The sequence below is a fragment of the Octodon degus genome, unplaced genomic scaffold, assembly GCF_000260255.1.
Source record: "Octodon degus isolate 3935 unplaced genomic scaffold, OctDeg1.0 scaffold00007, whole genome shotgun sequence".
Classification (NCBI taxonomy): Eukaryota; Metazoa; Chordata; class Mammalia; order Rodentia; family Octodontidae; genus Octodon; species Octodon degus.
The window spans coordinates 8,350,863-8,376,738 of NW_004524583.1; the positions used below are offsets into that span (position 1 = coordinate 8,350,863).

The 25,876-nt window shown below is 41.0% G+C and overlaps 1 protein-coding gene across 2 annotated transcripts in view; it reads right to left on the reverse strand.

Moving 5' to 3' along the window:
* Positions 1-25,876, reverse strand: part of Nrxn3 (neurexin 3) — a 1,645,001-nt gene that overhangs the window by 1,471,325 nt on the left and 147,800 nt on the right. Inside the window, exon 1 of one of the 2 annotated variants that reach the window (XM_004624712.2) lies at positions 13,476-13,623. The exons of the other annotated variant lie outside the window; for it this stretch is intronic. The gene's annotated coding sequence lies outside the window, so the exon portion shown is untranslated. Of the gene's footprint in view, positions 1-13,475; positions 13,624-25,876 lie in introns of those variants that run through there. 2 annotated transcript variants of the gene reach the window in all.

A 25,876-nucleotide genomic window follows, 5' to 3' on the forward strand; every position in this document is an offset into this window, starting at 1 on the left:
ACTGTTTCTTCACCAGTCCTTATTTCTTTGTTAAAATGAAGTCCTCTGTGGTTTTTGTCATCAAAGCACTTATTCACCTACTAAAAGTGCTAAACTCACACTAGTTCACTCTGACTCAAATTCCAAAGAAGAAATGTTTCATATCTCCTAAGAACACAAGTGTTTCAGAATTGGCAAAACAGCAAAGGCTGCCATAGTACAGTTTCCCATTGGCCTGTCTGTTCTTGCTGTGTACAAGAAAATGGAAACAACAGCTCTCTTCTGGATCCATGTGCCTCCCATTGAGTGTAATTCAACACTGGAGCACAAGCTGATGACATGCATTAGTTATTACTATAAGATGGCAATTTGGCAATAAAATACAATATTGTCACTTTCAATATGTACTAAAAGTGATTTACCAAAGCTCTTGGGGAGTGACTTAGACAACTATCTGATTATAATACACAAGATAAATCACTCTCCTTTGAGGGTTAAATTAGCCCAACTGACAACTCTAGATCAATTTGACAGTTAAAATCTGGGTCTCTGCTCTGCCAACCCAACTGACACTGAGTTTGTTCTGATTCATGTAGGTTAAAAAAAAATCAAAATGTTAGTGTGATAGTTACTTTCTCTCATTGCTCACACATAATACCTGACAACCAAAGTTAGAGAAGGAAAGGTTTATTTGGCTCATGTTTGTAGAAGTTTCAGTACAAAATCTGGCTCCAAGGTAGGGCAGAGGGACATAACAGAGGAGAACAGTCCTTGGAAGGGCAGGGAGGAAACAGTGAAGGAGCAGCATCAAGCCTCCCTTTCCCTTTTATCCAACTTAGACTACAAACCTATTGGTTGGTACCACCCACACCAAGAGCCTTCTCATTATCCATACCCAAAGTTATGCTAAACCAATCAACAGACTTCTATTTAGTTATAACAAACCCTTAATTCATATTCACCCATCCTAACCCAGCATCACAGATCCATGATGCAGTCACTTCCAAAAATCCCACATATGAATGCATCAAGCTTTGAGAGAACATCTAAACAGAAGCCGTAACATTTTGATAGACCCTCTCCTTTTCCTTCTGTAGTCATTTCCCTTTCTTCCTTTAGGACCCATGTATTGTTACGTGTTCCCTGGAAAGTTGTCTCTAAAAGCTCTAGTCCTCTCTGCATGTCACTGGCAACCATGGTGAATGACTGCAGTATAACTTGCAACACTCTATCAGAACAGAAAAGATTAAACTTTGCAGGTTATTTTCTGCTACTGCCTCAAAAGATCATCTTATTAACAGTCTAGAGTTGACACAATCAAAAGGAATAGTCCAAATATGGCTGACACTAATTCTACCCCTTCAAGTACATATATGCCACTCTGGCAATCAGATTTGGACCCAAATTCTCCTTCCCTGAAATTTAATTGGTCATGTAATTTCTTTCACCCATAGATGAGACAGCATGCCAACATTTTGTCAATGCCTTAAAAATCAAGTTGTTGTTTTTTTGTTTTTTTTTTTTTTAGCAGAACCAGGGATTGAACTCAGGCTCTTGCGCTTGCCAGGGAAGTGCTTATTCTACTGAGCCATCTCCCTGGCCCTTGAGCCATCTCCCTGGCTCCAAAGTCAAGTATCTTAATTTGGGCTAAATTGATGGATTCTATAAACTGGGTGGCTTAACCAACAAATACTTATTTTTCATTGTTGTGGAAGCTAAAAGTCCAGGACTGAGGTGTCACCATCATTGGGTAGTTGGATACTTGGAACCCTCTTTCTGCTATCTTCCTATAGCCTTCCTTGATGCATATATACAGAGAAGACAATCTCATCTCTTCATAAGGTGTTATGGTTTGTATCTAGATGCCCCCCCCCAAAGTCTCATGAAGTCATGGTGTGGATTTCTAGAGTTGGTGATTGACTTGTGGTCCAATGCTGGGGTTATAGGTGTGAACACTACACCAGCCTTAGGGTGGGCAGCCTGCATACATTATAAGGGAAGGAAAGAGGCTTGCTCACTGCTCACTGCAGATCCACCCTTTTTGCTCTTATTTTGTTTTGTTTTGCTGTGTGCCACCCCCATGAACCATTGCCCTCTGCCACGTGCCACTCTGCCTTGGAGCCAGCCAAGTATGGACTGAAACCTCCACAACTGTGAGCTAACTAAACCTTTTCTTCCTTAATTCTAGGCATCAGGTATTTTGTCTCAACAATGAGAGAAGAGTAACCATGATCTAAGGGCACCAATCTCATCATGAAGGCTCCATTCTCAAGACTTTCTCTAACCCTAAAATTTCCTAAAGACCCGGTCTCCAAGAGCTATCACATTGAGCTTCAATAAATGAATTTTTGGAGAATACAAACATTCAATCTATAGCAGCAGGTATGATTCCACTCTGAGAATCTTTGAACCCAGTAACCATATAAAATGCTTAGGCTAATCCACTAAGTGAACAGGGACCTCATGAAGAATCACAGCCTTCTTGGATACCCTTCGCTCATCTACACTCCAGCTGAATACATCTGCATGATCAGGGCGACCTTATGTGAAACACAACTGGGAGATTCACCCAATCAAGTCACAGAATCATGAGAACTAATAAGTCACTATTTTTCTTCACCTATCAAATTTTGTGGTTGTTACAAAACAATAAAGAAGTAAAACACTATCCTTTTCCCCATCTATGTTGAAATCTCCCCGGGAATTTGTATATTAAAATAACTCATATACTGAATGTTTTCACAAGCCTAGTTTTTATTCCATGAGGCAGTTTTACAAACTAAGTATTAGTTTATCCATTTGATAAATGACCAAACAAAACTTAGGGAGGTGAAATAACTTGCCCCAGGCTATAGACCTAGTACTCAAGTCTATCTGTTACCAAAGCTTAGGTTTTTTACTCTAATACTGAGATTCATAGTGCAGAACTCTGAGAACAGACATTTGAAAATCACATATTTATTAAAACAGGAAAGCAAAGTGAGATGCCTCAATTTTAGAGTCAGCCAGCACTGGAACCCAATCCTATCTGCAGTATCCAAGTCTTGCTCTACCTTTCTCACCCATATTCAACATGGCAAGATTGGCTACTAACCAAAAGAGGGAAATTTCACTATCATACAGCATGGTGTTTTCTATCCACCAGTGATTACAGTGAACTTCGCTTTATCTCGATCACCTATTCCTCGATTCTGTGGTTTATTTTCTTCATTATTACTGTGCAAACTGTTTTAACACCACAACTTGGATGACTTGCTGACTGTTCCTAGCTATTTCTGTGGATCACAGAATGGGTGCCATGATTTCTATCTTGCGGAGTAGTGGGGAAAATTCAATCAAGTAAAACAAGTAAAGACCCTGGAAAGCAATAGGCTTTTAATAAATGGTAGTAATATTGTTGTTAATTTTAATGTCATTGACTGAAATGTTGATTCTAGGCCAGTGATAGCAAACTTTCTGGAGCTTTCAGTGGTAACATACAGCTGGCTGCAGCATGTGTGCCAGAGGTCACCACCACTGTTCTACAGCTACCAGGCTATTTTACTCGACAGGAAAACAGCCCAAACTGCTAAAATATTTTTGGTAGCACATTGACCATATAAAATGGTGGAAAGTAGAAATAATTCTCTAGGTGACCAGATAAAATTTACCAGTTTCATATCCATAGGTCAGAACAATGTGACCAGTGCCCACCTGACTCACATGGTCAAACACACAACACTTAAATGTCAACAAAACATGTGCAAAGGCCTTGCTGAGGTCACAGCCTACCACTGCATTACTTGCACACTTCACTCCTCATTATAACTTTACCTACTTATCCTCAAAAAACAAACACAACTCCAATAGGATGAGCCACTCATCTCATACACTGTATGGTTATTGGTTCCTCCAGGAGATTGCCTTTACTGGGAAGGTGAGGCCATCCCCCATCAGCAGCAGATGTTGCCTGCCACTGTCTCAGACCTGCATCCTTTTCTGGAGGGTTGTCTTTAGCCAATAGGAACTTCTTCTCTTAAACATGAACTACTGCCATTGACCTATAAAAGTTCAGCACCCTGCCCCAGTATAGTACATGGTCTTTGTGGTGAGACTATGCCCTAAACTCCACTATAGGATCAGCGTGGGTCCAAACTTCAGCCGTGCCACACCTTTGCGTAGCTTCTGTTGCCCTACCCTGCCCCCTCACTCCCCTACAGCTTTCTCTCCAGAGTATTCTCTCAGTAAATCACACATGCAAGAGTTCCTATCTCAGGCTGCACTTCTAGGAAGTCTGACTAAAGGCAATCATCTTGATGCTTTCAAGCAAAAGAAGGAATAAAAATGTCTCTTTTGCTCTTAAGCCATAGCAAAAACTTTGGTTTAAATAATAGGTTGGAAAAAAAAAAAGCAGCCACAAAAAGCAAAGAAAATGAGAAACTTCCTATGATGGCCTCAACATTGGATACCCATAGTGGGCCACTCGGCTGGTTTCCTGGCCTTACCACTACTCTGCAGAGTAATGGTCAACTGACAAAAGAATTTCCAAATGAAACTCAAAGGGCTGCAGTTCAGGAGAAAGGAAAGGCAGAGTTAATATTGGCTGATCAGACCTGAAAACCACACGCTTGGTCTATGAAATCTACAGAACATTAGTCAAGAGCACAAGCTGAGTCAGATCCTCATTTTTCTCACTCTTCTACTTCCAAGCTGGGTTGCGCAAGTTGCTTAACACTTTTGACCTGCGTTTCCTATCTAAATATGAAGATGATAGCAATAATGCATACTTTCTAGAGTTTTTTTTTTTTAAATATAAGAAATCAATTTGCAACTTACATCCAATCTCCACAAGTTACAGAACAGTGAAAATACAGCTCCAAGATCTGAATAGCCCAACACATAAAAGGTACTTCTTTCACATACTACATTCAATTGTATGTTGGCTAGGGATCTCAGGAGCCCAGACTGACTGGCCACTTTGCCAAATGTTTCACCTGAATACTTTAAGTGCCTGGCCCAGAAGCTAGAAGCCTCATTTTGTCTCACAGCTCATCAGCCAAGTTTGTTACTTGACCCCATGCAATGGACAGGAAGCCAGGAAGTAGCACCTTATTATGTCCCAAATACGAAGAGAACTGGGCATCAGAGAGCACCATTAATGTCTAACCACACTGCATTTAAACATTTTAAATAAAATTTCTATTTAAATGTCACAACCATCCTTGGTGATAGGAATTATAATTAACTTCCTTCTAAAAAACACAAAATTGAAGAACAGAAGGGTTAAGTAATTTGCTTAAGGCCACACCACCAGACTTTATATGATTTGACTTTACTTCCAAGGTTATTTCCTACTTGGAAGTAAAGTCAAATCATATAAAGTCTCAGAGTTTTCAAAGAATACTTCAAGCCCGTGTAATCCGACTTCCCTTCCAATGTTACAATCTGTTCTGCATGAAGCCAGACAGTGAAGCACGCCTGTAATTCCAGCACTTTGAGAGGTTGAAGCAGGATTGCAAGTTCAAGCCCAGCCTGAGCTACTTAGCGCAACCATCCCTCAAAAATGAAAGGCCGGAGACTACCCCTCAGTGCAAAGACCCTGAGTTCACTATCAGTAACATAAACAGAGAAGCATGAAGGCAGCATTTTCCCCTTGGCATAACAAGCTGGAAGCCACAGGACGCTGCGGTGGTGAGCTTAAGTGTTACTTGTCCATACATGGCAATTTAGAGGATGCCCCCATCATCAGATGTGGTTTTCCACCCCCATATCCTTCCAAGGACAGGTACTTGTAGAAATGACATTTTAAACTGTTTAACCCCAAAGAGTGGGTACTGAAAATATATGGATCACAACAGGTAGGCAGCGTATGAGTTGTCTTAAATCTTCACCGTAACCACGTGGGCAAGTAGTTGCAGCTCCATTTCACTGATTGGATCCTGAGATTAAAGATTTAATTCTTTCCCAATTATATGGCTAGTCCAGGGCAGAATAGGAATTAAGAATGACCCTTATCTAGGATCTGTATTCCATGAAGTGAAGGTTGAAATTAATCACAGCACCTCTTACTTTTCTGTGATCAGATACAACTAATAAAACTCTTAGCTTTGGGTGTTTTTTTTTAATGTGTTAGTAAATAGTTAATTTCCCTCATCCATTACCAAAATGTCTTTAGTGTTATGAAGTCCTCTACTGAGTCTAGAAAAGACCTCCACATAGTTTCAGTATCAATTGTCCACTATTGGCCAGTCATACTTGTACTAGATTTATATCACATTGTTTCCCTTAGTTTTGTGGGTACATTATTTCCATTTGTAGCCCTTTGCCAATTAGGAGGTCTAGATTGAGCACCATTAAGTGGATTATCCCAGGCCATGCAGACAAGCAGTGAAAGTGTTCCCCACCAGGCTGTCTCTCCAGGGAGAAGGGGAGAAACCACTGCAACATTCTGGTGTCAAGAACACCTGACTTCCCTTCTGCTAGCCCCATAAAATACCTCTCAAGACTGCATCCAGTGGGATCTTAATCATCTCAGGAAGTTAGGCCTCCTCATCATCTGTATGGTGAGACTGCCAGTTTTACATCTTTGGCTCAGGAGATTTTTCTTCACCAACTGAAGCCCTAAGACTTTCTCTTTGATTTGAATCCAATGTTCCAATGCAGCCCTCTTGACATCAGTTCTTCCCACCCACATCTTTCCCCACATGCTGACACCCAACCAACACCATCTGGAGGACGGAAGATGTTCTAGGTCCCTCTGCTCTGAACAAGAATTCCAGCCCATAAGCAAAGGAACTTAAGGCCACTGAAGAAGCGAGTTAGTATGCATGTGCTAAAACATTACTTGGGACCCCATTATTGCACACAATTTTTCTTGTCTTTATGTATCAGTTAAAAACAGATTTAAAATAAAATTTAAAACTCTATAAAGAAGAAAGTATGTTTATCATGCCTTATAGTCCATTTAGCTATTATTTCCTATTTTTTATGCATTGAGCCACTTTGGCCTCCTGCCAAGAATAGAGTACAGCTATTTATTGATGGGTAAGAGGGAGAATAAGAGAATCAGGAGGCATAGGTCTGGTGCATGCTGCCAGCCCTGGAGAGAAAACACCATCATTTCATAGCTGTAATATAGGTCATCTTGAGAAGTTCCTAGCAAAGGATGCCACCACCTTTCTCAGAGGTAAACTGAATTTCCTGGGATCCATGGGTTCCTCACACCCATTCCATTCTACATTCACTGGCCTAAGCTAAATTCCCTGGGTACAATGACAGCTCTAGGACTAGAGAGGCAGTTTAATGGGACCACTGACAGAAAAACTCAGAACTGCTTTTGCTATTTTTATTGTTGTTTCTCTGATCACCCGGGAAAACAACTCTGGCACCAACCCACAGAGGAAGATTTGGAGCTGCTCTGTCAATATGCAATCACAAGGTGAGCGGTGAGCAGGACTAAGTTGGAAGATAAAACATGAAACCCAGCAGTATCACACGGGACCCCACATCTGGCTGGGTCTACATTTGGGACAGCTCCTAGACTTGCTGCTTTAGGAGCCCTCTAAAGTTCCCTTAGCCCTAAGGTATTAAGATTGGATTTCCTGCCACTTATAACTGAAATAGTCCTGCCAGGGTAACATACATAAAAACAGTCTCAGGGTCATGATGTCTCATGGAAATTGTAGAGACTGAGCTCAACCTTCCCAATAATCTCCTTCCACCTGTGTGCCCTTTTAAGGACTATTTGCCTTACAGCCTTTGCTAAAGCCAGCAAGACCTGAGTAAATTAAGAAGCAGGTCCATATCATTGTGAGTGTCTCCTGAAATCTCAGCTCTGTACCCCCACCTCATTTCTCAATATATGAATGTTAAATACACATTAAAATGTCAGTAACCTTCATCCCTTTGCAGGAATAGCTAAATGCAGTGAGATATTGAAAGAATTATGCTAAATTCAAAGGCAGGGCAAAGGGCCTCTCAGGGTAGCCTTCCTGCTCCCTAACACACCTCTGTTCTGTTCACTCTCGTAGCACCTTGTACATATCAACTCAGCAACTTTACAAAAGACACTTGACAAGCCAGTATCACACTGTCCTCACCTGTAAAATAGGGCTAAGAACCTCATTAGCCTGCTGTGACAATGCAATGACTAGGGCACATCAGACACATAGAACAGTGCTTGGCCAATCACGCACACTGTCCATGTGAGCTCCTCTCTTTCTTATTCCTAGGACAGATATTCTCATTGAGATTGTTAGCTCTTTCACCAGAAGTCTATGATGTGTTTTCTTTGTACTTACATCCTTCTCTCTAGTGCCCAGCTCCAGACGTGTGTGCTGAATGAGTGACTCATGGCAAGAAATCCATAAATAGAGATGCATGGATCTGTTTCATCCTATGAGGTTCAGAATGGATCACAATTGCAGGGCTTCAAGCCCCAAAGGAGGGCTTTCTAGGGACCGACTTCAGTCATCCTCACTTTGATGGTTTCTGTTAGTAGCTGAGAAATCAACAAGTTGGATGGCAGCCATTCAGGAACAAGTCTCAGCCTGGAATGAAGTTCTCGTCCATCCATGCTACCAGAACCCTCCATCCTCAGTCTGACTCACTGCTGTGGCTTACCATGTTTCTCTGTCCCTCCAGCATGCAGAGAGGAAATCTGCTAGGAATTCCCTCTTCTTCCTGCATGAGACCCATCTTGCTCAGGAGAATTTTCTTAGAGTTCCCTCAGATGAGCTCATCAGAAGCACCTCCGGAATGAGCTGATTTTCCCTTTTCCATCCCTGGCCAGTTATCAAACTGGCATAGAGGTGTTTCTGTTTTCAGAGGAAAAACACTACAAGCACAGAGACTGCAAAGGGAGATTTGTCACAAGGAAAATGAAGAGAAGGAGGCAGTTCTGTCTGATGGAAACAGAGATTCACCTGCAAAGCAAGCAAGCATTTTCATGTGATGAATTTCTCCGCCATGTGGACTCACCAGTCCCAAGCAGTGTTAACAATGTCTTCTATTATCTTCTTGTTCTGACACAAGCTTGGGAGATCAGAAGTGTGAACAGGCTGTGCTGTTGCCTCTCCTCCCTGCCAAACTGGTAACCAGGCACTTCTAGCATTACACGGGCTTAGATTGGGTTTCCTGGAGGCTGCCAAAACGAGAATGGCTAAGTGTGGTGTCAGAGAAGCAGGGGCTATATACAGACTCAGGGAGAAACCCTTTGGTGGGTGTGTTTTTATTAAACAGCTCCACTAAGCGGAAATAAGGTCATTTCAGATACATGGCGAGAGGACCTGGTTCTCTCACGTAAGTATTCCTAGAAATGACAACCATGCCTGTCTCACAGAGGCAAACGGTTGAGAACTAAATAACGCCTGCATCATTAGCTCATTCTGAAGTCATTCCACAGTCATTTATTGAATCCCTACTACATGCCATGCCAAAGAGGCAGCAGTGAGAAAAGTCTACCGTGGCCTGGCATGGTAGCACCTGACTATAATCCCAGAACTTGGGTGGCTCAGGCAGGAGGATCACCACAAGTTCAAGGCCAGCCTGGAGTGCATAGTTAGTTCAAGGCCAACCTGAACTACACAGGAAGACCTTGTCTCAAAAACAGACAAATAAAAACCACCCTTCTGTGACAGAATGCAACATGAGCACACAGGATAAGACAGTGTGGGTTTAAGGAGGGTTTGAATAAAAAATCACTAGGATTTTTTTGACAACTGGATTATAAAGGAAGCTCAGAGGGGCTGAACAGGAAAAAGAAAAAGAAAGGCAAAGGCAAAGAATCTAGAACTGTTCCCAATCGTGACAGCATACGGTGTGGCACTGTTCACTGGACAATGGCTCATGGGTGGAGGAAAGCTCGAAGGTGACTCTGGTGGCACTCAAGGGTCAGTGCTCAGGATTCCCAGTGCCGGCCAGAATACTGGCTATAATTCTATCAACTATGGTGGCTCTTCTGTAGCCCTTTGCTCCTGCTAAATCTAATTTGGCTCAAACACAGGCCTTCCAAAGTACGAACCCTAGGTTTCTCTGCTAGAAAAACAAAGCTTGATTGTAACATAATTCTATCTGAAGAAAAAAGGGGGAAACTTTACCTGTACTGAGAGTTTAGCTGTGGGAATTAAAAGAAAACTGTAAAAGTCATATGGGAAACAGTATATGCACAGCCCAGATCGATTTTATAATAGCTGATTTCTCCTAGCATAGAGTTCTTCTCATTATCTAAGTTGATTCTCTCAAATACACACACATACACACACACACACACACAAAAAAAAAAAAATACTGTATGTTTTGATAGACCAAACTCAGCTTCCTACTCCTGATGACAGCATATGTCTTCAGAAGCAGACACCCTGCGGGAAACCTAGGCATTTGTTGGTAGAGAGTTAAACAAAAGATGCTGGATCCTTAAGGTCCATTCATCAGGCTCCCAGGCCAAGATCCTCTCTCTGTCTCCTTGTATCCTGCTTTATTATTATCAGGCACTGACTTTTAAGATCCATGTTATACCAGGCAAGGCAGCCAGGACATCAAAGCTCTCCCGGGGTACAGAATGTGTGCAATTTAGGAGTCAGCATGAAAGGGGTCACTGCTCAGTTCCAAAGATATGAGGCCACTCTCCTGAGTGGAATACCTACTGCTTCAGCATCCTGAGACCCTCTGGGGTCCAAAGGGGCTGCAACAGTGTGTCTTCCAGGGTCAGATACTAGTGAGAGAACGAAGCTGACATCTGGACCCTCCTGCCCAGTCCCATCCATGCCTAGCTCCTCCCACTGCTCATGCTGTGAGAATATCTGCTTCCTTGGCAGCACTCAGTCCTTGGGGATTCTGATGAGCTGCCCAGACCCATTCCCCTTACTCTGCCTTGACTTTCCTCTGGGGAAACTGCCCCTCTACTCATCTCACCCATGTTCCTCATGGGAGAGGGCTGTTATCCCCTGTTATCTTTCTCTCTAGCCGCAGTTGGGGCCCAAGAATATGGACCCAAGAACTCTAGGGACTCCTGAAACAGCGGCCTGCTACAATCTTACAACTTATGGGCAGAAAGATCTGGAGGGTTGCGGGCAAAGCCAACTCAGCCATAGACCACAGATAGTACACACAGACCTTGCTGACACTGTTTGACCTTATCAGTTACATGAGCCAATAATCGCCCTTTATTGTTTAAGCCACTTTGGGTTGGACTTTTTTGCCATCTGTTCATCCTTCAAGGCACAGCTTGTTCTCTGTCCCTCCATGGGGGCCTTACCTAACCAAACTTTGCATCACTACCTAAGGAAGAGTCTTTTTTTAGCCATGTCTTTCCTTGGAGATGTACAGTTGAAGCAAACACACAGTTTCCACCAGGACTCGTTCATTCCCTAGCTATACAGTCTCGAGCAAGGCACATATGCATGAGTCTCAGTTTCCTTATTTGTGAAATAGGCTAAAACTCCCTTTCTTCCCAAGAGAAATGAGTGACACAAGGAAATTGCACAATCTATGTGAGTAATAGACTCAATTTCTTGAGGGAAAAGTACTTCTGTATTTTTTATTCCCCCAAATGCAAAGAACTTTAGGCCCTATACATAGTGGACATTAAATCATTTTCATGTGGGTTGAATGAATAAATATATCCCTCTCCAGGCCAGAAAAGGGGAATATTAACTGAGCCAAGTTGACCCAGCCTCCAAAGCACCTGTCCACAGGCCCCTAGCTGATCTCCCTGCCCTAGTAGCTGCAAGAATTTGTAAGATACCTAGAATCCTCCAGAAGCCACTATAAAACTAATTCAAGCTCCAGGCAGCCTGTGTTGTTTGTAAGTAAACTACAGCCAGTGACAAACACACAGAGCTAAGGGGGTTGTGATCAGTGATAATAGAATATTTTAGTAGCTGGGAAAATAATAGAATATTTTATTAAGCAAGATGGAAAGGGATACCATGCTCTTCCCAATTCAGTCTCAAATGCAGACAGAAAAAGTAAGCAAGCATTGCACAGCCCTAAAAGAGCAACTAAGAAATAGACAAAAGCCACCCAATTATCTGCTTCATCACATCCCAAGGGCAAAATGTTCAACCAACCCTCCAAATATTACTCAGTCACCTCTACGACTCCTATCTGCCCTTTCTTAGCTTTTCCTCATTAGGAATCAGAGAGGGCAGGGCCACCTCACCTCATGTTTGCACCATCACGTACAAGGTTGCAGAAACAATAGGTTGAAATCAACGCTTAAATTAAAAATTCCATGTCATTCCAGAATCTCAGATGGTTGGATGAAGTCTGTATCTCTTATTTTTATCTTCAGGGACACTAATTTTCATTAAATCTATCTTATAAGCTACTGGAAATTCTTGTGGACACAGGTGGTAAATAATCAGAGGGAGATTCAGAGAGTAAGAGAACGAGTGTGAGAGAGTGAGAAAGCAATAGAGAGGGAGAAGGAGAGAGAGTGACAGAGACAGAGACAGAGAACAAGCTATGTCTCTGTGTCCTTGTCAAATAATTCCACTTGAAGAGCTTATTCTCCTATGCTATTGATGTATTTCTTCATAATTATCCATCAGTCAACTCCCTTATTATATTACTCCATCTTGTTATTCTAAGAAAAAAACCCAGAGTATCAACCTGAGCTTACTCAAAAAGTGTATATTTTGGTATTAATATTCAATCAACATATGTGTATTGGGTATATGCACTCTGATCCAAGCCCTCAATTCAATACAGCACAATCCCTAGTCCCAAACCAATCACTGTCACCCTAATAATCACGTCCAGAGCTATATCATGATTTTCCCTAAATTCTAGAACAGTGGAACAGTCGCTTCCCATTATCATTTCCAATTCTCTTGTTCCTAACCGTTGCCTGGCCATCCTGTTTCCCCCATGACATCCAACCCAGGTGCCTCTGGAGATTGGGAGGCTGCCGACAACATCTGCTGCACCAGGGGAATGTGTTTGTCTCAGCCTGGCTCAAAATAGTATCTGACAAGCCTGAATCACACAAGTTCTGAAAAACTCACAAGAAATAACCTAAGAAATCTATAGCTGCCTCCTCCAATTGCACTCACTGTCTCGCTGCTTATTGACTCCTGCAGCCTGTATTGACAGTGCACAGCCCTGCTCCTGCCTGCCTGCTCCCATGCAGTGGCAACAAAAAAAAAAAAAAAGGAAAAAACCAAAAAGGAAAACAGGGAGCATCACAGCTCTGACTCATGCCGAAGACCCTGTTTCTGGAACCAGGCACCAACCTGGAGGCAAAATTTCCAAGAAAAATAGGAGATTTGTTAGAAAGAAAATGCCCGTGTCCCTTCTCCTTCCTTCTGCTCGCCTGCCTTCCTCTTCCCTCAGAGCCACACAGTTTCTCCGGCTGCTGCAGACCCCTGTCCCACATTCAAGCTTCCCAGTACTACTTTTGCACTAATAAAACCACATCCGATATGAGGAGGCAAGGGGATGGCCCACTCCCACCACAGCTCACATGCCTGCCTTTTCTTGTCTTCTTTTTTCTTAAGGTGAGCTGAAAGACTTACCTGTCGAGCACGAGTTAATTTCACTGCAGAAACGAAAGTGCAGAGTGTATATCCCTAGGAAAGCACAACCTCAGGGTCCAGAAAGAGCGGAGAGAGAGACTATCACATTGCCTAAACCCTCCATCCCTGTGTCTCTCTCAGAGCAATTGATAATCTCACTAACACCTACAACAGTGTGCAGGAAGCTGCCTCCCGAACACCGCCCTCAGTGTTCATGATTTTGGAAGTCTTCCCTCACCCTTCGGATCTTAGTGCAGCACTGACAATTAGAAACCTGTGCACATCTGGGCCCTGGGACAGGGTGCTTTGTGCATACTTCAGGAGCTTCAGTCAGCAAAGAGAAGTCATTTTCATCCCATCCCAGGGGATTTATTTGGAGCTGCAGATTGTGTCATACCAAACCTATCTTCTCTTCTAGTGTGAATCACTGACTCAGGAAATCACGTGGCCCCAAGATTCCCAGAAAGCAAGCTCTGTTCTGGGAAATACTAGCGGTACCTATTCTCCCATTAACCACAACCTTTAAATAACTGCTTTGATCATAGAACATAACTAGACACAGTATTTTGAAGCTAGGTTGCTATTGTAGTAAGCAGAACAGAACATAAAGCAAAAGCCAGCATTCTTTCTAGAGTGGTTACGTGAGTCTCTTCTTTCTATGGGCTGCTTCTGAGTTTCAAAGCAGCTACAAATGTTTGGGATACTCTGAAATAAACAGAGGTCTTGAAATCTCTGTATCTCATGCTCATAACATAGAAATCCTAAATCTTTCACTCAATCCTTGGGTTATGTGAACTACCAAAGCATGGCTTTTTGGATCACACTTGACATTTATTTGTACCTACCTTAGACAAGGAGCAGAAATTAAGGGGTAGAGAGCTATATGTGGAGTTGTCAACTTGCAATGCTGACAAATATAGACCCAGTTATTTCCCATAACCTCTTATAGGAAATGATGATCATTTTAATTACTTTTAATAACAGGGTTAACAGTCTTTATAAAATAAGCAGTTAACCTTTCTGATGTTGCACGAATAGTTCATAGCACTTTCCGTGCTTAACTCATCCAGTATTCCAACAATTTCACAAGATATGTGTAACCAATAGCCTCCCCCTTCCAGAAATGAGTACACATAATTGTAGAGATATGAGGATCATACAGTTATGGGTGCTGCAGGATGGAAATGTAGCTCATGTAATTTCAGAACAAATAACTTCAGTCACTCTCTTCTACCACTCTGTGTAGGTACTTACAGTAAACCTTAAATCTTTCATATGTGAAGTAAGGGCTCACCTATGGTTGAACAAAGTTCCCTTTACTCCTCTGCTGTATGAAAAGGCTTATGAAGGAACATTCTCATATGCTTAAAAATCTTAAAGGAGCAGTCAAGTTCCTTAATTGAACAATCGTTTTTCTAATTGCTAAATGTTATTGAATTACAATATTTTTAAAATTCTAAATGATCACTTGTTTTGGCTTTTTACTAATTCGTATCTTTCCAGCTATCAAATGGAAAGGTCTTCTTGAAAAACATTTCTTCTTAGATATTGGCTTATTAACACTCACAATACCTTTAGAGCATGTAGAAAATACACCATCCTTCATCTTATCAACATTCCGAAGAACAGGCATCGATTGTAGTAGGTCACTGGTGCACAGCACTTGATGTACAATGTATAATGAACACCACCATTCAGAATAGTCCATCATCCATTCAGCAATTCATCACTCACCATGCGAAGAAAGAAAAAGGGCACCATAACTTCTGCTTGAAAGTCCTACAGCATCGAAACCCAGCACATCAGGGATCTAGCCTAGTCTCAGTAACTTACTAGTTTATTTGGTCAAGGCCTTAAAATTTTACAAGCAATAGAAGAGTGAATGTGTTACACTGTTGGGTATGAACCATCTGCACCATACTGGTTAGCTCACCTGGTTCCATAAAGAAGTTAAGTTTAAATTGTGGATTTAATCCTCTTGGGGACCAGTTGGTTTCCTACAAGTTAAAAAGTGACCTAATGTCTGAGAGGTTACTGGTGCAACCCAGGAAGATGAATGTGTCTGAGTACCTATGTCCCTTCCCAAGTTCATATTAAACTTCATCTATTTTCAGATAGTATTAGGAGCTGGAAAGTTTTTGGAAGTGACTAGGTCCTGAGTGCCTTATACAGGAATTAGAGGGGATGAGCTTAGGTCCTTTTGCCCTTCTGTCCTGTTTCATGTGAGAACATACAATTCATCCCCCCATGGAAGACACACATCTTCAAAACAGGAAAAGGGGTCCCCTCCAGATACTGAATCTGCCTGCAGTTTGATTAACTTCTAGCCTCTAAAAACATGAAAAATACATTTCTGTTGTTTATAAATTAATCAGCAGATGTAGGTGTAGTTCAGTAGTAAAGCACTTGCCTAGAATAACTGAAGCCTTGGATTCAATCACTAAAGCAAAGGAAAACAGATCAAACTTTCTTTAGAGGTCACGGAAATTTTAAACTACTCATCCTACCTTCTGCCTACTGTATTAGGAATGGAATGGAGGAAAAGAATAAACCACTACTTGGCTTCAAAGCCAAGTTACAAGAGGCAGCTGCTGTTATGTCTCTGCAAATACTGAAAATTGAGGGGGGGAAAAAGAATAAAACTAAAAAAGTCAATTACTTATGTCATGTTCTTCATGCTTTAAAATTAAATAATAATTAAGCCAAGCATGGTGGCGCATGCCTGTAATCCCAGCACTCAGGAGGCTGAGGGAGGAGGACTGCTTCGAGATCAAGGTTATGCTGGGCTCATAGTGGGTTCAAAGCCAGTCTGAATTGCATAGCAAGACCCTGTCTCAAAAATAATAATAACAACAACAATAGAAGCTGGGGATATAGGTCAGTGGCATAAGTACCTGCCCGGCAAGTGCAAGGTCCCAAGTTCAATCCCTGGTACTACAAAGAAAAAGAATCTCTTAAAAAAAAAAAGTATTACCTGCTCCTTTTCATAGGCCAACAGAAATCCACAGTACAATTATCCAAACCTTTATAGTGTTAATGGGTAGAATTCTTACCCTGACTAACTCAATATGTTGATATCTGTGAACTAAGCAATTACATTGAGGACAGCAATATGTAATACTAAAACTATGCTTGAAATACCTGTCATCTGGTCTTCTAAATGTGTACCATTTCTAATTTCATATCAATTATTACTATACTCTCTTTAAAGTATTTTAAAAGGTAATAAATAATAATAATAATTAATGAAATATAAGCGAACAATCCCCCAAAATGCCCCACAGCTATAAACAATTCTAGTTTGCCTCAGAAACTAATAGCATATTGAAGGAATGCTACCTCTTCTGCTTTGTGCTTGTCCTGCCATTCCCCAAGCAGGAAACCTCAATGGCTAGAAGTAGCAGTGACAGGAAATATTAGCGACCATGACAGTGGCATAGATTTTTCAAAGATCCATCAGACTAGGAGATGACTAGAGTAGCTGGAAAATACAAATTATTGTGAAAAGTTCAGCTCATACCCCATTACCAAGGTGCTGCTAAGCTTGGGCTCACCAGGAAGTTGTCAAAAGTCGAATCTGTTGGAGTAGTGCAGAGTAGTTGGGTGATTATATCAAAATAATTGAGGACAGAAGAAAGGTTCAAAGTTTTAAAAGCCGTAAGACAGAGAGGTGGATATTTATTATGCATGGAGCCTGAAAACCTAAGGAAAGTTAGAACCTGGGCAAACCCCGGGAGTCTTTCCTCTGCTTTCCTGGGGTCAACCTCTAATTAAGCATCAAGACATCAGTTTTTGTGCCAGTACCATGATGTTTTTATTACCGCAGTTTTGTAACATAACTTCAGATCTAGAATTGTGATGCCTCTTGCTTTGCATTTGCCTCCAGGATTGCTTTTGCTGTGGTGGGTCTCTTCTGAATCCTTATGAACTTTAGTATTGTTTGGTCTAGTTCTACAAGCAATGCTATTGGTATAGTACTTTGAGATTGTATTAAATCTGTCTATCAGTTTTGGAAGTATGGGCATTTGACTGCATTCGTTCTACTTATCTAAGAGCTATTTTTCCATTTTCTGATGTCTTCTTTAATTTCCTTTTTCAGAGTATTGTATTTTTTGTTATAGAGGTCTTTCATTTCCTTTGTTAGGTTAATTCCTAAGTATTTCATTTTTCCTGCTGCTATTGTGAATGGTATGAAGCAGTATCTAACTGGTATTTGAGCTTATGTATCTGATTTATTTCACTTAACATTTTGACCGCAAGATGCAGCTGGGCCTTCCAGGCCGACCCAGCCCCCAGGGCACGCTGAGACTGCAATTGAGACTGGACATGGCAGCACATGCCTGTAATCCCAGAGCATGGGGGACTGTAAACAGGAGGATCACTACTAGTCCAATCTACTAGTGAGACCCTGAACAACTTGTAGACCCTTCCCTAAAATTAAAAATAAAAGAAGATGCTGCTACTTTCCTACAAATGACTAAAATTTATCAATCTTTATGGCATAATGGCACTCTGTTGTGCATAAATATCGTATTTTCTTCACCCACTTGTCTATTGATGGATATGTAGGCCCCTCTCAACATTTAGCCATGATGAATTGTGCTGCTATACACGTGTACATGGGCATTCCTACAATGTGGTGTAGTTTACTCTTTCAAGAAGATATCTAGAAAGGTAACAGCTGGATCAAATAGAATTTCAGTATTAGATTTTTGGAGGACTCTCCCTATTAATCTCCATAGTGACTGCATCAGCTTACATTCCTACCAACAGTGCTGGAGGATTCTTTCTTCCCTGCAGCTTTACCAGCATTTGTTATTATTTCATTTCTTGATTATAACCATTCTCTCTGGAATAAGATGGAAGCTCAGTGTTGTTTGAATTTCGATGACCAGTGACATCGAATGTTTTTTCATGTAGTACTGTATTTATTTACCATCTCTACTAGATCCTAAATTACAAATAAATAGCAAAATAAAAAATTGATAATAGGAAGCAGGGAGAGAGATCTTGTTCAAATGAAAATGGGATCAAGATATGGAGTGAGAGGGCACAGAAATGGGATTAAATAATAGATAATATGTGTTATGTACGTGTACCAACCTCTCACAAAGAAGGTACTAATTATGTAATGCAAATATGTCCCAGTGAAAAACAAAAAGTGAAAAAAAAATTAAATCATTGAATCTTTTAGGGAGAGATCTATTACTTATCTTAAATTTATCAAGCAGTTTATTTTTTAAAAAATGCAGAGACTTCTGCTTCAGGGAAAATGGAGAATCACACTTTTTCTGGTATCTTTTACTAGGTACAATTAAAACCCTAGACATTATTTATCAAATAAATAGAAGAAAATTCTGAAAAGCAGATAGAAAATAGACTGACTAGGGACCTTGGGACCTGAAGACAACACACAAGTGAGTTCTTTTTGTTTTCTCCTTGTCTCATACATCTCAGACTAGGTGCTAGAGAAACTGGTGATGTGGAAACACCAAAGGGTTCAAATAAAAAAAAAATACTTATGAAAAGAGAGACTCTGTCTCTAGTCAAAGAACTAGGAAAGTTCTAGAGAAACAAAAAAGTTTCACCAAGTAATTGCTCTACTCCAACAAAAACAACCCTAAAAAAGTATGGTCTCAGATGGAAAGATCAAGTGGAAAATGCAGACCTGCACACTTGGGCTGTGTCGAGGCACCTGTGATACCAGGAAAGGCCAAGCAAGGAGCAGCATATCTGCCTTTGCCATGCAATAATGAAAGCTGCTACCCCAAGGTGTCCATTGAGACCTTGTCACACCCTGTTTCTTCTCCCACCTAGAAGCAACAAGGCACTACTCCCCAGACTCATATGCAGCCAGGCCAGAGGAGGCCTAGTGGCGACCCAGGACTTCTCTCAGCACTCAGCACTGACTGGTAACAATAGATGTCATGTGGGGAATATGACAGGTATTCCTGCACGAAGGCTCTGGGAGCTAGGTCTCCACACCCCACCCAGCAGTAACAAGCCCCATTCTCAAATGTCAGTGCAGACCAGCCAGCAGACTGGGGCTTTTTCCTGGCTCAACCAACAAGGAAGTGGCTCCCTTCCTCACATTTCCTGACAATCCAATGCCCAATAAAGTCAGGTAAAACAGGAAGTTTAAAAGAGATGGAGATTTTTAACATAATAACCAAAATATCCAGGTTTGAATTGAAAATTACAAGGCACAGCAAGAACTGAGGTGATCCTAAAGTAAATGGAAAGAGATAATCAATAGATGCCAGCCATGAGAAGACAAAGATGTTAAAATGATCTGACAAAGATTTTAAAACAATCCTTGTAAAACCGCTTCAAGGAGCAATTATGAAAACACTTGAAACAATTGAAAAAAATAGAGCCTCAGCAGAAAAGTAAAAGTCTCAGCAGATAGAAGAATATATAAATAAGATAAAGACACGTTAGAATGGAAAAGTCACTAACTAAAAAACAATAACCAAATTAAAAATGCAATGTCTAAGCACAATAGCAAAATATAGGACAGACAGAAGAAAAATCAGTGAACTAGAAGGTAGAATAGAAATTCCCCGATCTGACCAAAAGTGAGAACAGAGCTACAGGGACCAAAGGCTGCAACATTCATTCATCTCAGTGAAGCCTTAGGAGAAGAGAAAAGAGAAATGGCTGGAAAAATACTCAAAGAAGTAAGAACTTAGCATCAATCAACAGAATAAAGAACATAAGTAAAATGCAAGGTTAATTTAGAACAAGACAAACGTATCAGGCCACATGCTATGGACTGAGCCATGTCTTGCAAAATTCCTATTAGAGCACTAACCCCCAACGGGACTGAATTTGCAGAGGAGGTTACTGCACTTAGATTTGGTAGGTCATTAAGGTTAAGTGAAGTCATATGGGTAGGCTCTCCATCCATATAATCGGTGGCCTTATAAGAATAGGGATCAAGAAAACTTTCTCTGTCCATCACATAAGAGTGTAGGGAGAAGAAAGAAGGTGATTATTATAGTTTAGATCTCAAGTGGCCCCTGAAATTCCTGTCTTTGGAAGGTAATTAGATCACAGGGGCTCTGTACTCCCCAGTGAATTTGTCTGTTGAGGAGTTCAAGGACAGAATGCAATGGTACACAACAGGGCCCCATTGGAGGTGGGCTCAGCAGGTTTGGTTGTAGAAGGATGCTTGCTATGGTTTGTGTCTAGTTGTCTCCCCAAAGCCTCATGCAGTTATGCAGTAGACTTCTAGAGTTTGTGATTAATTCATGATCCAGTGCTGGGGTTATGGTGTGAGTGCTACACCTGGCCTGGGGCAGATAGTCTGAAAGCAACATAAGGGAGACAGACTTGCTCTCTGCTGCCATTGTTGCTGTTGCTCCTGCCCATTTGCTGTTGCTGTTTTTCTGTTTTCCACCACCACAAATGGCTGCCCTCTGCCGTGTGCCATACCACCTTGGAGCCAGCTAAGTATGGACTGAAATCTCCACAAACTGTGAGCTAAATAAACCTTCCCTTCCTTCATTTTGGGTGTCGGGTGTTTTGTCCCAGCAACAAGAGAAGAGTAACTAAGCCAATGCTCTTGTGTCCTGCCCCTCCCTTCTTGCACTGCTTCCACCAGGCACTGCTGCCCTCAATTTCTGCATTGATGCCAATCAACCCTGGACTGAAACTTGGAACCAAAATGAACGGCTCATCCTTTAAGCTGTGGGCATTGAGTATTTTGTTTCAGAGACTGGACGGTGCCTAGCACTGTGGCCATCTGCAGGGCAGGAAGAAGGTTCTCACCAGATCTTGATTATGTGATCTCAGACTCCTAGTCCCCAGAACATGAAAAAGAAATTTCTGCTAATTGAAGTCACCCCAGTATCTGGTATTTTACTAGAGCAATCCAGGTTAACTAAATGGTCAAACACATACTGAGATATATCAGCTAAATTAATGCTGAGAGCAAAATTTATAGTACTAGTTGCATACAATGGCAAAGAGGAAAATCTCCAATCAATAATATAACCTTGGATCTCAAAAACCTAGAAAGAGAAGATAAAAATAAATTCATAGCAGAAGGAAGAAGAAAGTCAAAACAATACTGATATCTAAATTATAAAAAGAACTCTCACATGCAATAGTTTCTTGAATTCAGCTGGAAGATGAACAAAGACCTGAAGACACACTTCACTGAAGATGGCCAACAGCCTATGAAAAACTATTTGACATGATAGTGATGATAGAAATGAAAATTAAGACCACCATAACCCATCACTACACACCTGTCAGAACGCCTACAATTCTTTTAAAAATGGTGGCATCACACATGCAATTGTAGAGAAATCGGATCATTCACCCATTACCGCTAGCAAGGTAAACTCATACAGCTATTCCAGAAGACATTTTGGTTGTTTCATGAAAACCTAGCAGTCACACCGCTGAATATTACTCGAGAGAAGTGAAATTGTATGTTCTGGCAAAAGCATCCTGCACACAAATATTTACAGCAACATGTTTATAATAGCTGGGTCTGAAAATAGTGTAGGTATTTAGTAACAGATCAATAGCCCAATGCAGTGTAAAAGGTCTCATAGTGTATAATTTTATTTACATAACATCTTGAAATAATGAAATCATAAAAATAGCAGATTTGTAATTGCAAGGAATGTGGTATAAGGGAAGAGGGCTTAGTGAAACCTGAAAGAGCCTCGAGACGCTGGAAATGTACCTTAGCTGCCTCAGTGTCAACAGCCTGACTGTGATACCATGCCAGGGCTCAAGGTGTGCGCGGTATCTCTGTGTATTATTTCTTATGACTGTTCATGGCTATGAAATTATCACAAAATAAAAAGTTTCATTTTAAAAAGTGGAGGGAAAAGTTCATGCATAGTCCCTTTCAAGATTTCACTTGATCTTTTCCCTAGAATTCTCTGTAATGAGCGTTGCCCACTTTGAAGGCATAATCACTAAAGAATTAGTCTTCTACCAATTCCCAGTAGATTAGTGATGGATATAGACCTCTGGCTTCCTTTCCTTTATCACATGACCTGCCCTCAGGTTCTCAAAGATAAACAGTCTCTTCCCCTTAACCTCTTTTACAATATTCTGTGAATTACAATTATTTGACAGTAAATACTATTGCTTTAATACTTAGGTTTACTCTTCACCAAAAATAAATTACCTCAAGTTTTATCCCAAAGTTTTATCTACACTTAGCAAAATATTACCTTCTGTGAGGCCCTTGTTGACTGACAAGGAAGCTAACACTCCAAATGTACGTAAGCAGCTCACAGATGCCTGCATGCCCCTTGCATTAAACAACTTAGTTTTACATATCTCCCTTCATAGTTCCTCTTGCTGCAATCTACTAATGTAGGTGACTGTTCTCCAGATTGATCTCCTGTTATAAAATGAAGACACTATAAAACGTAATAATACAAAATATAACATAAATATAGCAAACTAATAGTAGGCTACTATTTACTGATCACTTCATATGTATAGAGCGCCAAGCCTCATTACTTTCCTACGCTCATATATCATTTCATTTAATCCTCACTTTCTACCAAAAAGATACTTTGAAAACACCCATTTTATAGGCTAAAGGTGTTAACCATTCTGAGGATACATCAGGTTGCAGAGCAACACAGATCCAAATTTTATCTATCTGACCTGCAACTCACAATCTTAGCGATTTCTCTAGGGCTCAAGCTTTCTTCAGGATCTAAAAGTTCAATAATTCCATTCTGTTAGAAATACCTCAGGATGGAATTCCACACTAAGTGGGAGGCTGCCATCTATGACCTCATATTAACTCTTGGGGCTGACCCCTGAGGAGTGTGGATCCATCACAATAGTGGTTGGTGGAGTTTAGAATCCATAGAATCCATAGTACAGACACATAGCAAGGCCAGACCTCATCTCTGCTAACATCCTCACAGCAGAGCCCTGGGTAGCTAACCCATCCCTAATCTCTGTTGCATATCGTAACATTTTTATGCAACATATCTATGAATAGCACATCACTGCCAGTGACTTCTTTTATGACCAAACTTCTCCTAGAAAATTACCACCAAAGCACATTTCTAATTGATGAGGCCCTAAAAACGTTTGCTCTCCTCCCCATTCTCATTGCCTTCCCTGGTCCTCCCTCTTTGAATTCCCTCTTTCCTTTCTCTTGACTCCACTGCTTCCTAAATTTCTTCCCTTTAGCAGAGTAGTTGTCATATCTCTATTTAATCATTTTGAAGGGAAGAAATGTTTTGAGGTCAGAGAAATCACTCCCCAACCTTCCAATCTGAAAATAAAAAATAATGCTAGAAACATCTTTCTGGATTCTTGTTGTGAAAATAGCTTTTTATGCATCAACCTGTATGAAATACAGTTCTCTTTGCATCTTTCTGACATGTGGCTTCTAAGGACCCCTTCTTTGTTTGCCCCTTCATTGTACGCGCTCATGCTCTCTCAGGCACCCATGGGCAATGTCTAAGGCATTCCAGCTGCCTCTCAGGAACTCTGACCAGCGAGCACAGGCCTGCCTGGCACCCCACGGAGTGCACGAATGCTCATTCCAGACTGCACAAAGAGAGGGCCGGTGCTTCCCACTGAGACACGCCAGAACCTCAAAACTGTCACAGAGTAAACAGCCTCACAGAAGCTCGTGTGCTCTCTGTGGGATATGGTCTGTCCTTGTGGAGATATGGTTATTCAATTTTTAGAAGTCCCTAACGCCCCACTTCAGTCCTCTTCAAGTGCCCCCAAGCGCATGGCACACACAGGCCATGGAGCAGGACTGCAGATCCTCTTTTAGCTATGCTCACACACTTGAAGAATGAACCTTCTTAGCGACCCTCATTGCTTTTCCTAAGCTCATACTTCTCGTGCTTCTTACTCCTTTCATCACAGCGCCTCAGACTCTCCAATCCTGAGCCCTGTACTCCTCAGGACACGGCCAATTTCGGAAGTCCTGGGGAAATCGGGATGACCAGAGCTGTGGGGCATCTAACACATCCACTCAAGCCGCAGGGAAAAGGTTTTCACATGGCAGCAGTTATTTTGTTCAGGTTAAGAATGTGTACTGATAACCTCCAAAAGAACTGCTCATGTTGAAGACAGAAGCTGGATAGAAAGAATGCAGGCCGTCAGATAGCAGTGGCGCTAGTGGGAGGTTCACCTGCACATCAGAGAGCTCCTGCTCTTCCTTGACTTCTTTCTCACTAGGAAGAAGGCAGACATACATTAAACTGGAGCCAATGTCCCGTTTGAAATATGTAGTGTGTCCCAAGACCCGTGAGCTAGGCCTTGCAGCATGGACTTCCTGTCTACCTGAACTCCTACTCCAGCCCTTCCAGATCAGGAATCAGCAAGCTTTCTGTAAAGTGCCAGATAGCAAATATGTTAGGATTTGTGGCCCATGAAATAGAGAACAGGTAAATAAATGAGTATGTCTGTTCCAATAAAACTTTATTTACAACAACATGTGGAGGACCACTTTAGGATTATGGCTCATCGTTCAACAACCCCTCTTCTAGAATCTTTTTGTTAAAGACAATAAGATTACTTACTTTTTAAAAAAAAACATCACATGCAAAACTTAAGGAGGATTTGCCCTGCCAAGCATTAGTTGTACTAGAAAGATATAATAATTAAAGCAGTATAAAACTGGAACAAGTGTCACTGAAAGATTAATTGGACACAGAAGATAACCTAGTATACACAAAAGCTTAGGTAATAGAGAAATTATCACAAATCAATGAAGAATAAGATGAATAAATAGTACTGAGGACATTTGCAATTGCAAAAATAAAAACAAGTCATGCAGTTTAGTTTTTATTCCAAAAATCAATTGCACAAAGATTAAAGCATTAAATTTAAAAATACAAATGAATATTTAATTTCTGATTTGTAAAAGCCTTTTGGAACAACAGAAAAGCAGTTGAAGAAATCATAAAAGAAAATAATCGATAGTTTTTATAACAGAAAAAAATATTTCTGCCTCTTGGAAAATCATGAGCAAAATTGAGGCAAATTTAAAAGAAAAACTCCTTTTCTATGGTATGTCTTCATAACACCAAATGACAATAATATTAACAGCCATAAAGGGCCCAGCAAAATAATAAGGGAGAAAAAATCCTCAAGAAAAATGATAGCTTATACAAACATTTCATAGAACAATTAGTGATAAGGAGAAAATTATTATGTTATAAATAACACAATTTCACACATGAAGTCCTGCCCTGCAGCACTGACGAAGGCACACTGAGTCGGGCCCTGACTGCACTGCGCATGTGCATTACGAGTGAGTGGGTGCGGCCTCCCTGCGAGGCAGTATTGCAGATGCATCAGGAACCTGAAAGATTTTTTACGCCATCCAATGTAGTAATCTACTGCTAGGATTTGATGCCTAAAAGGTAAAACAAACAAACAAA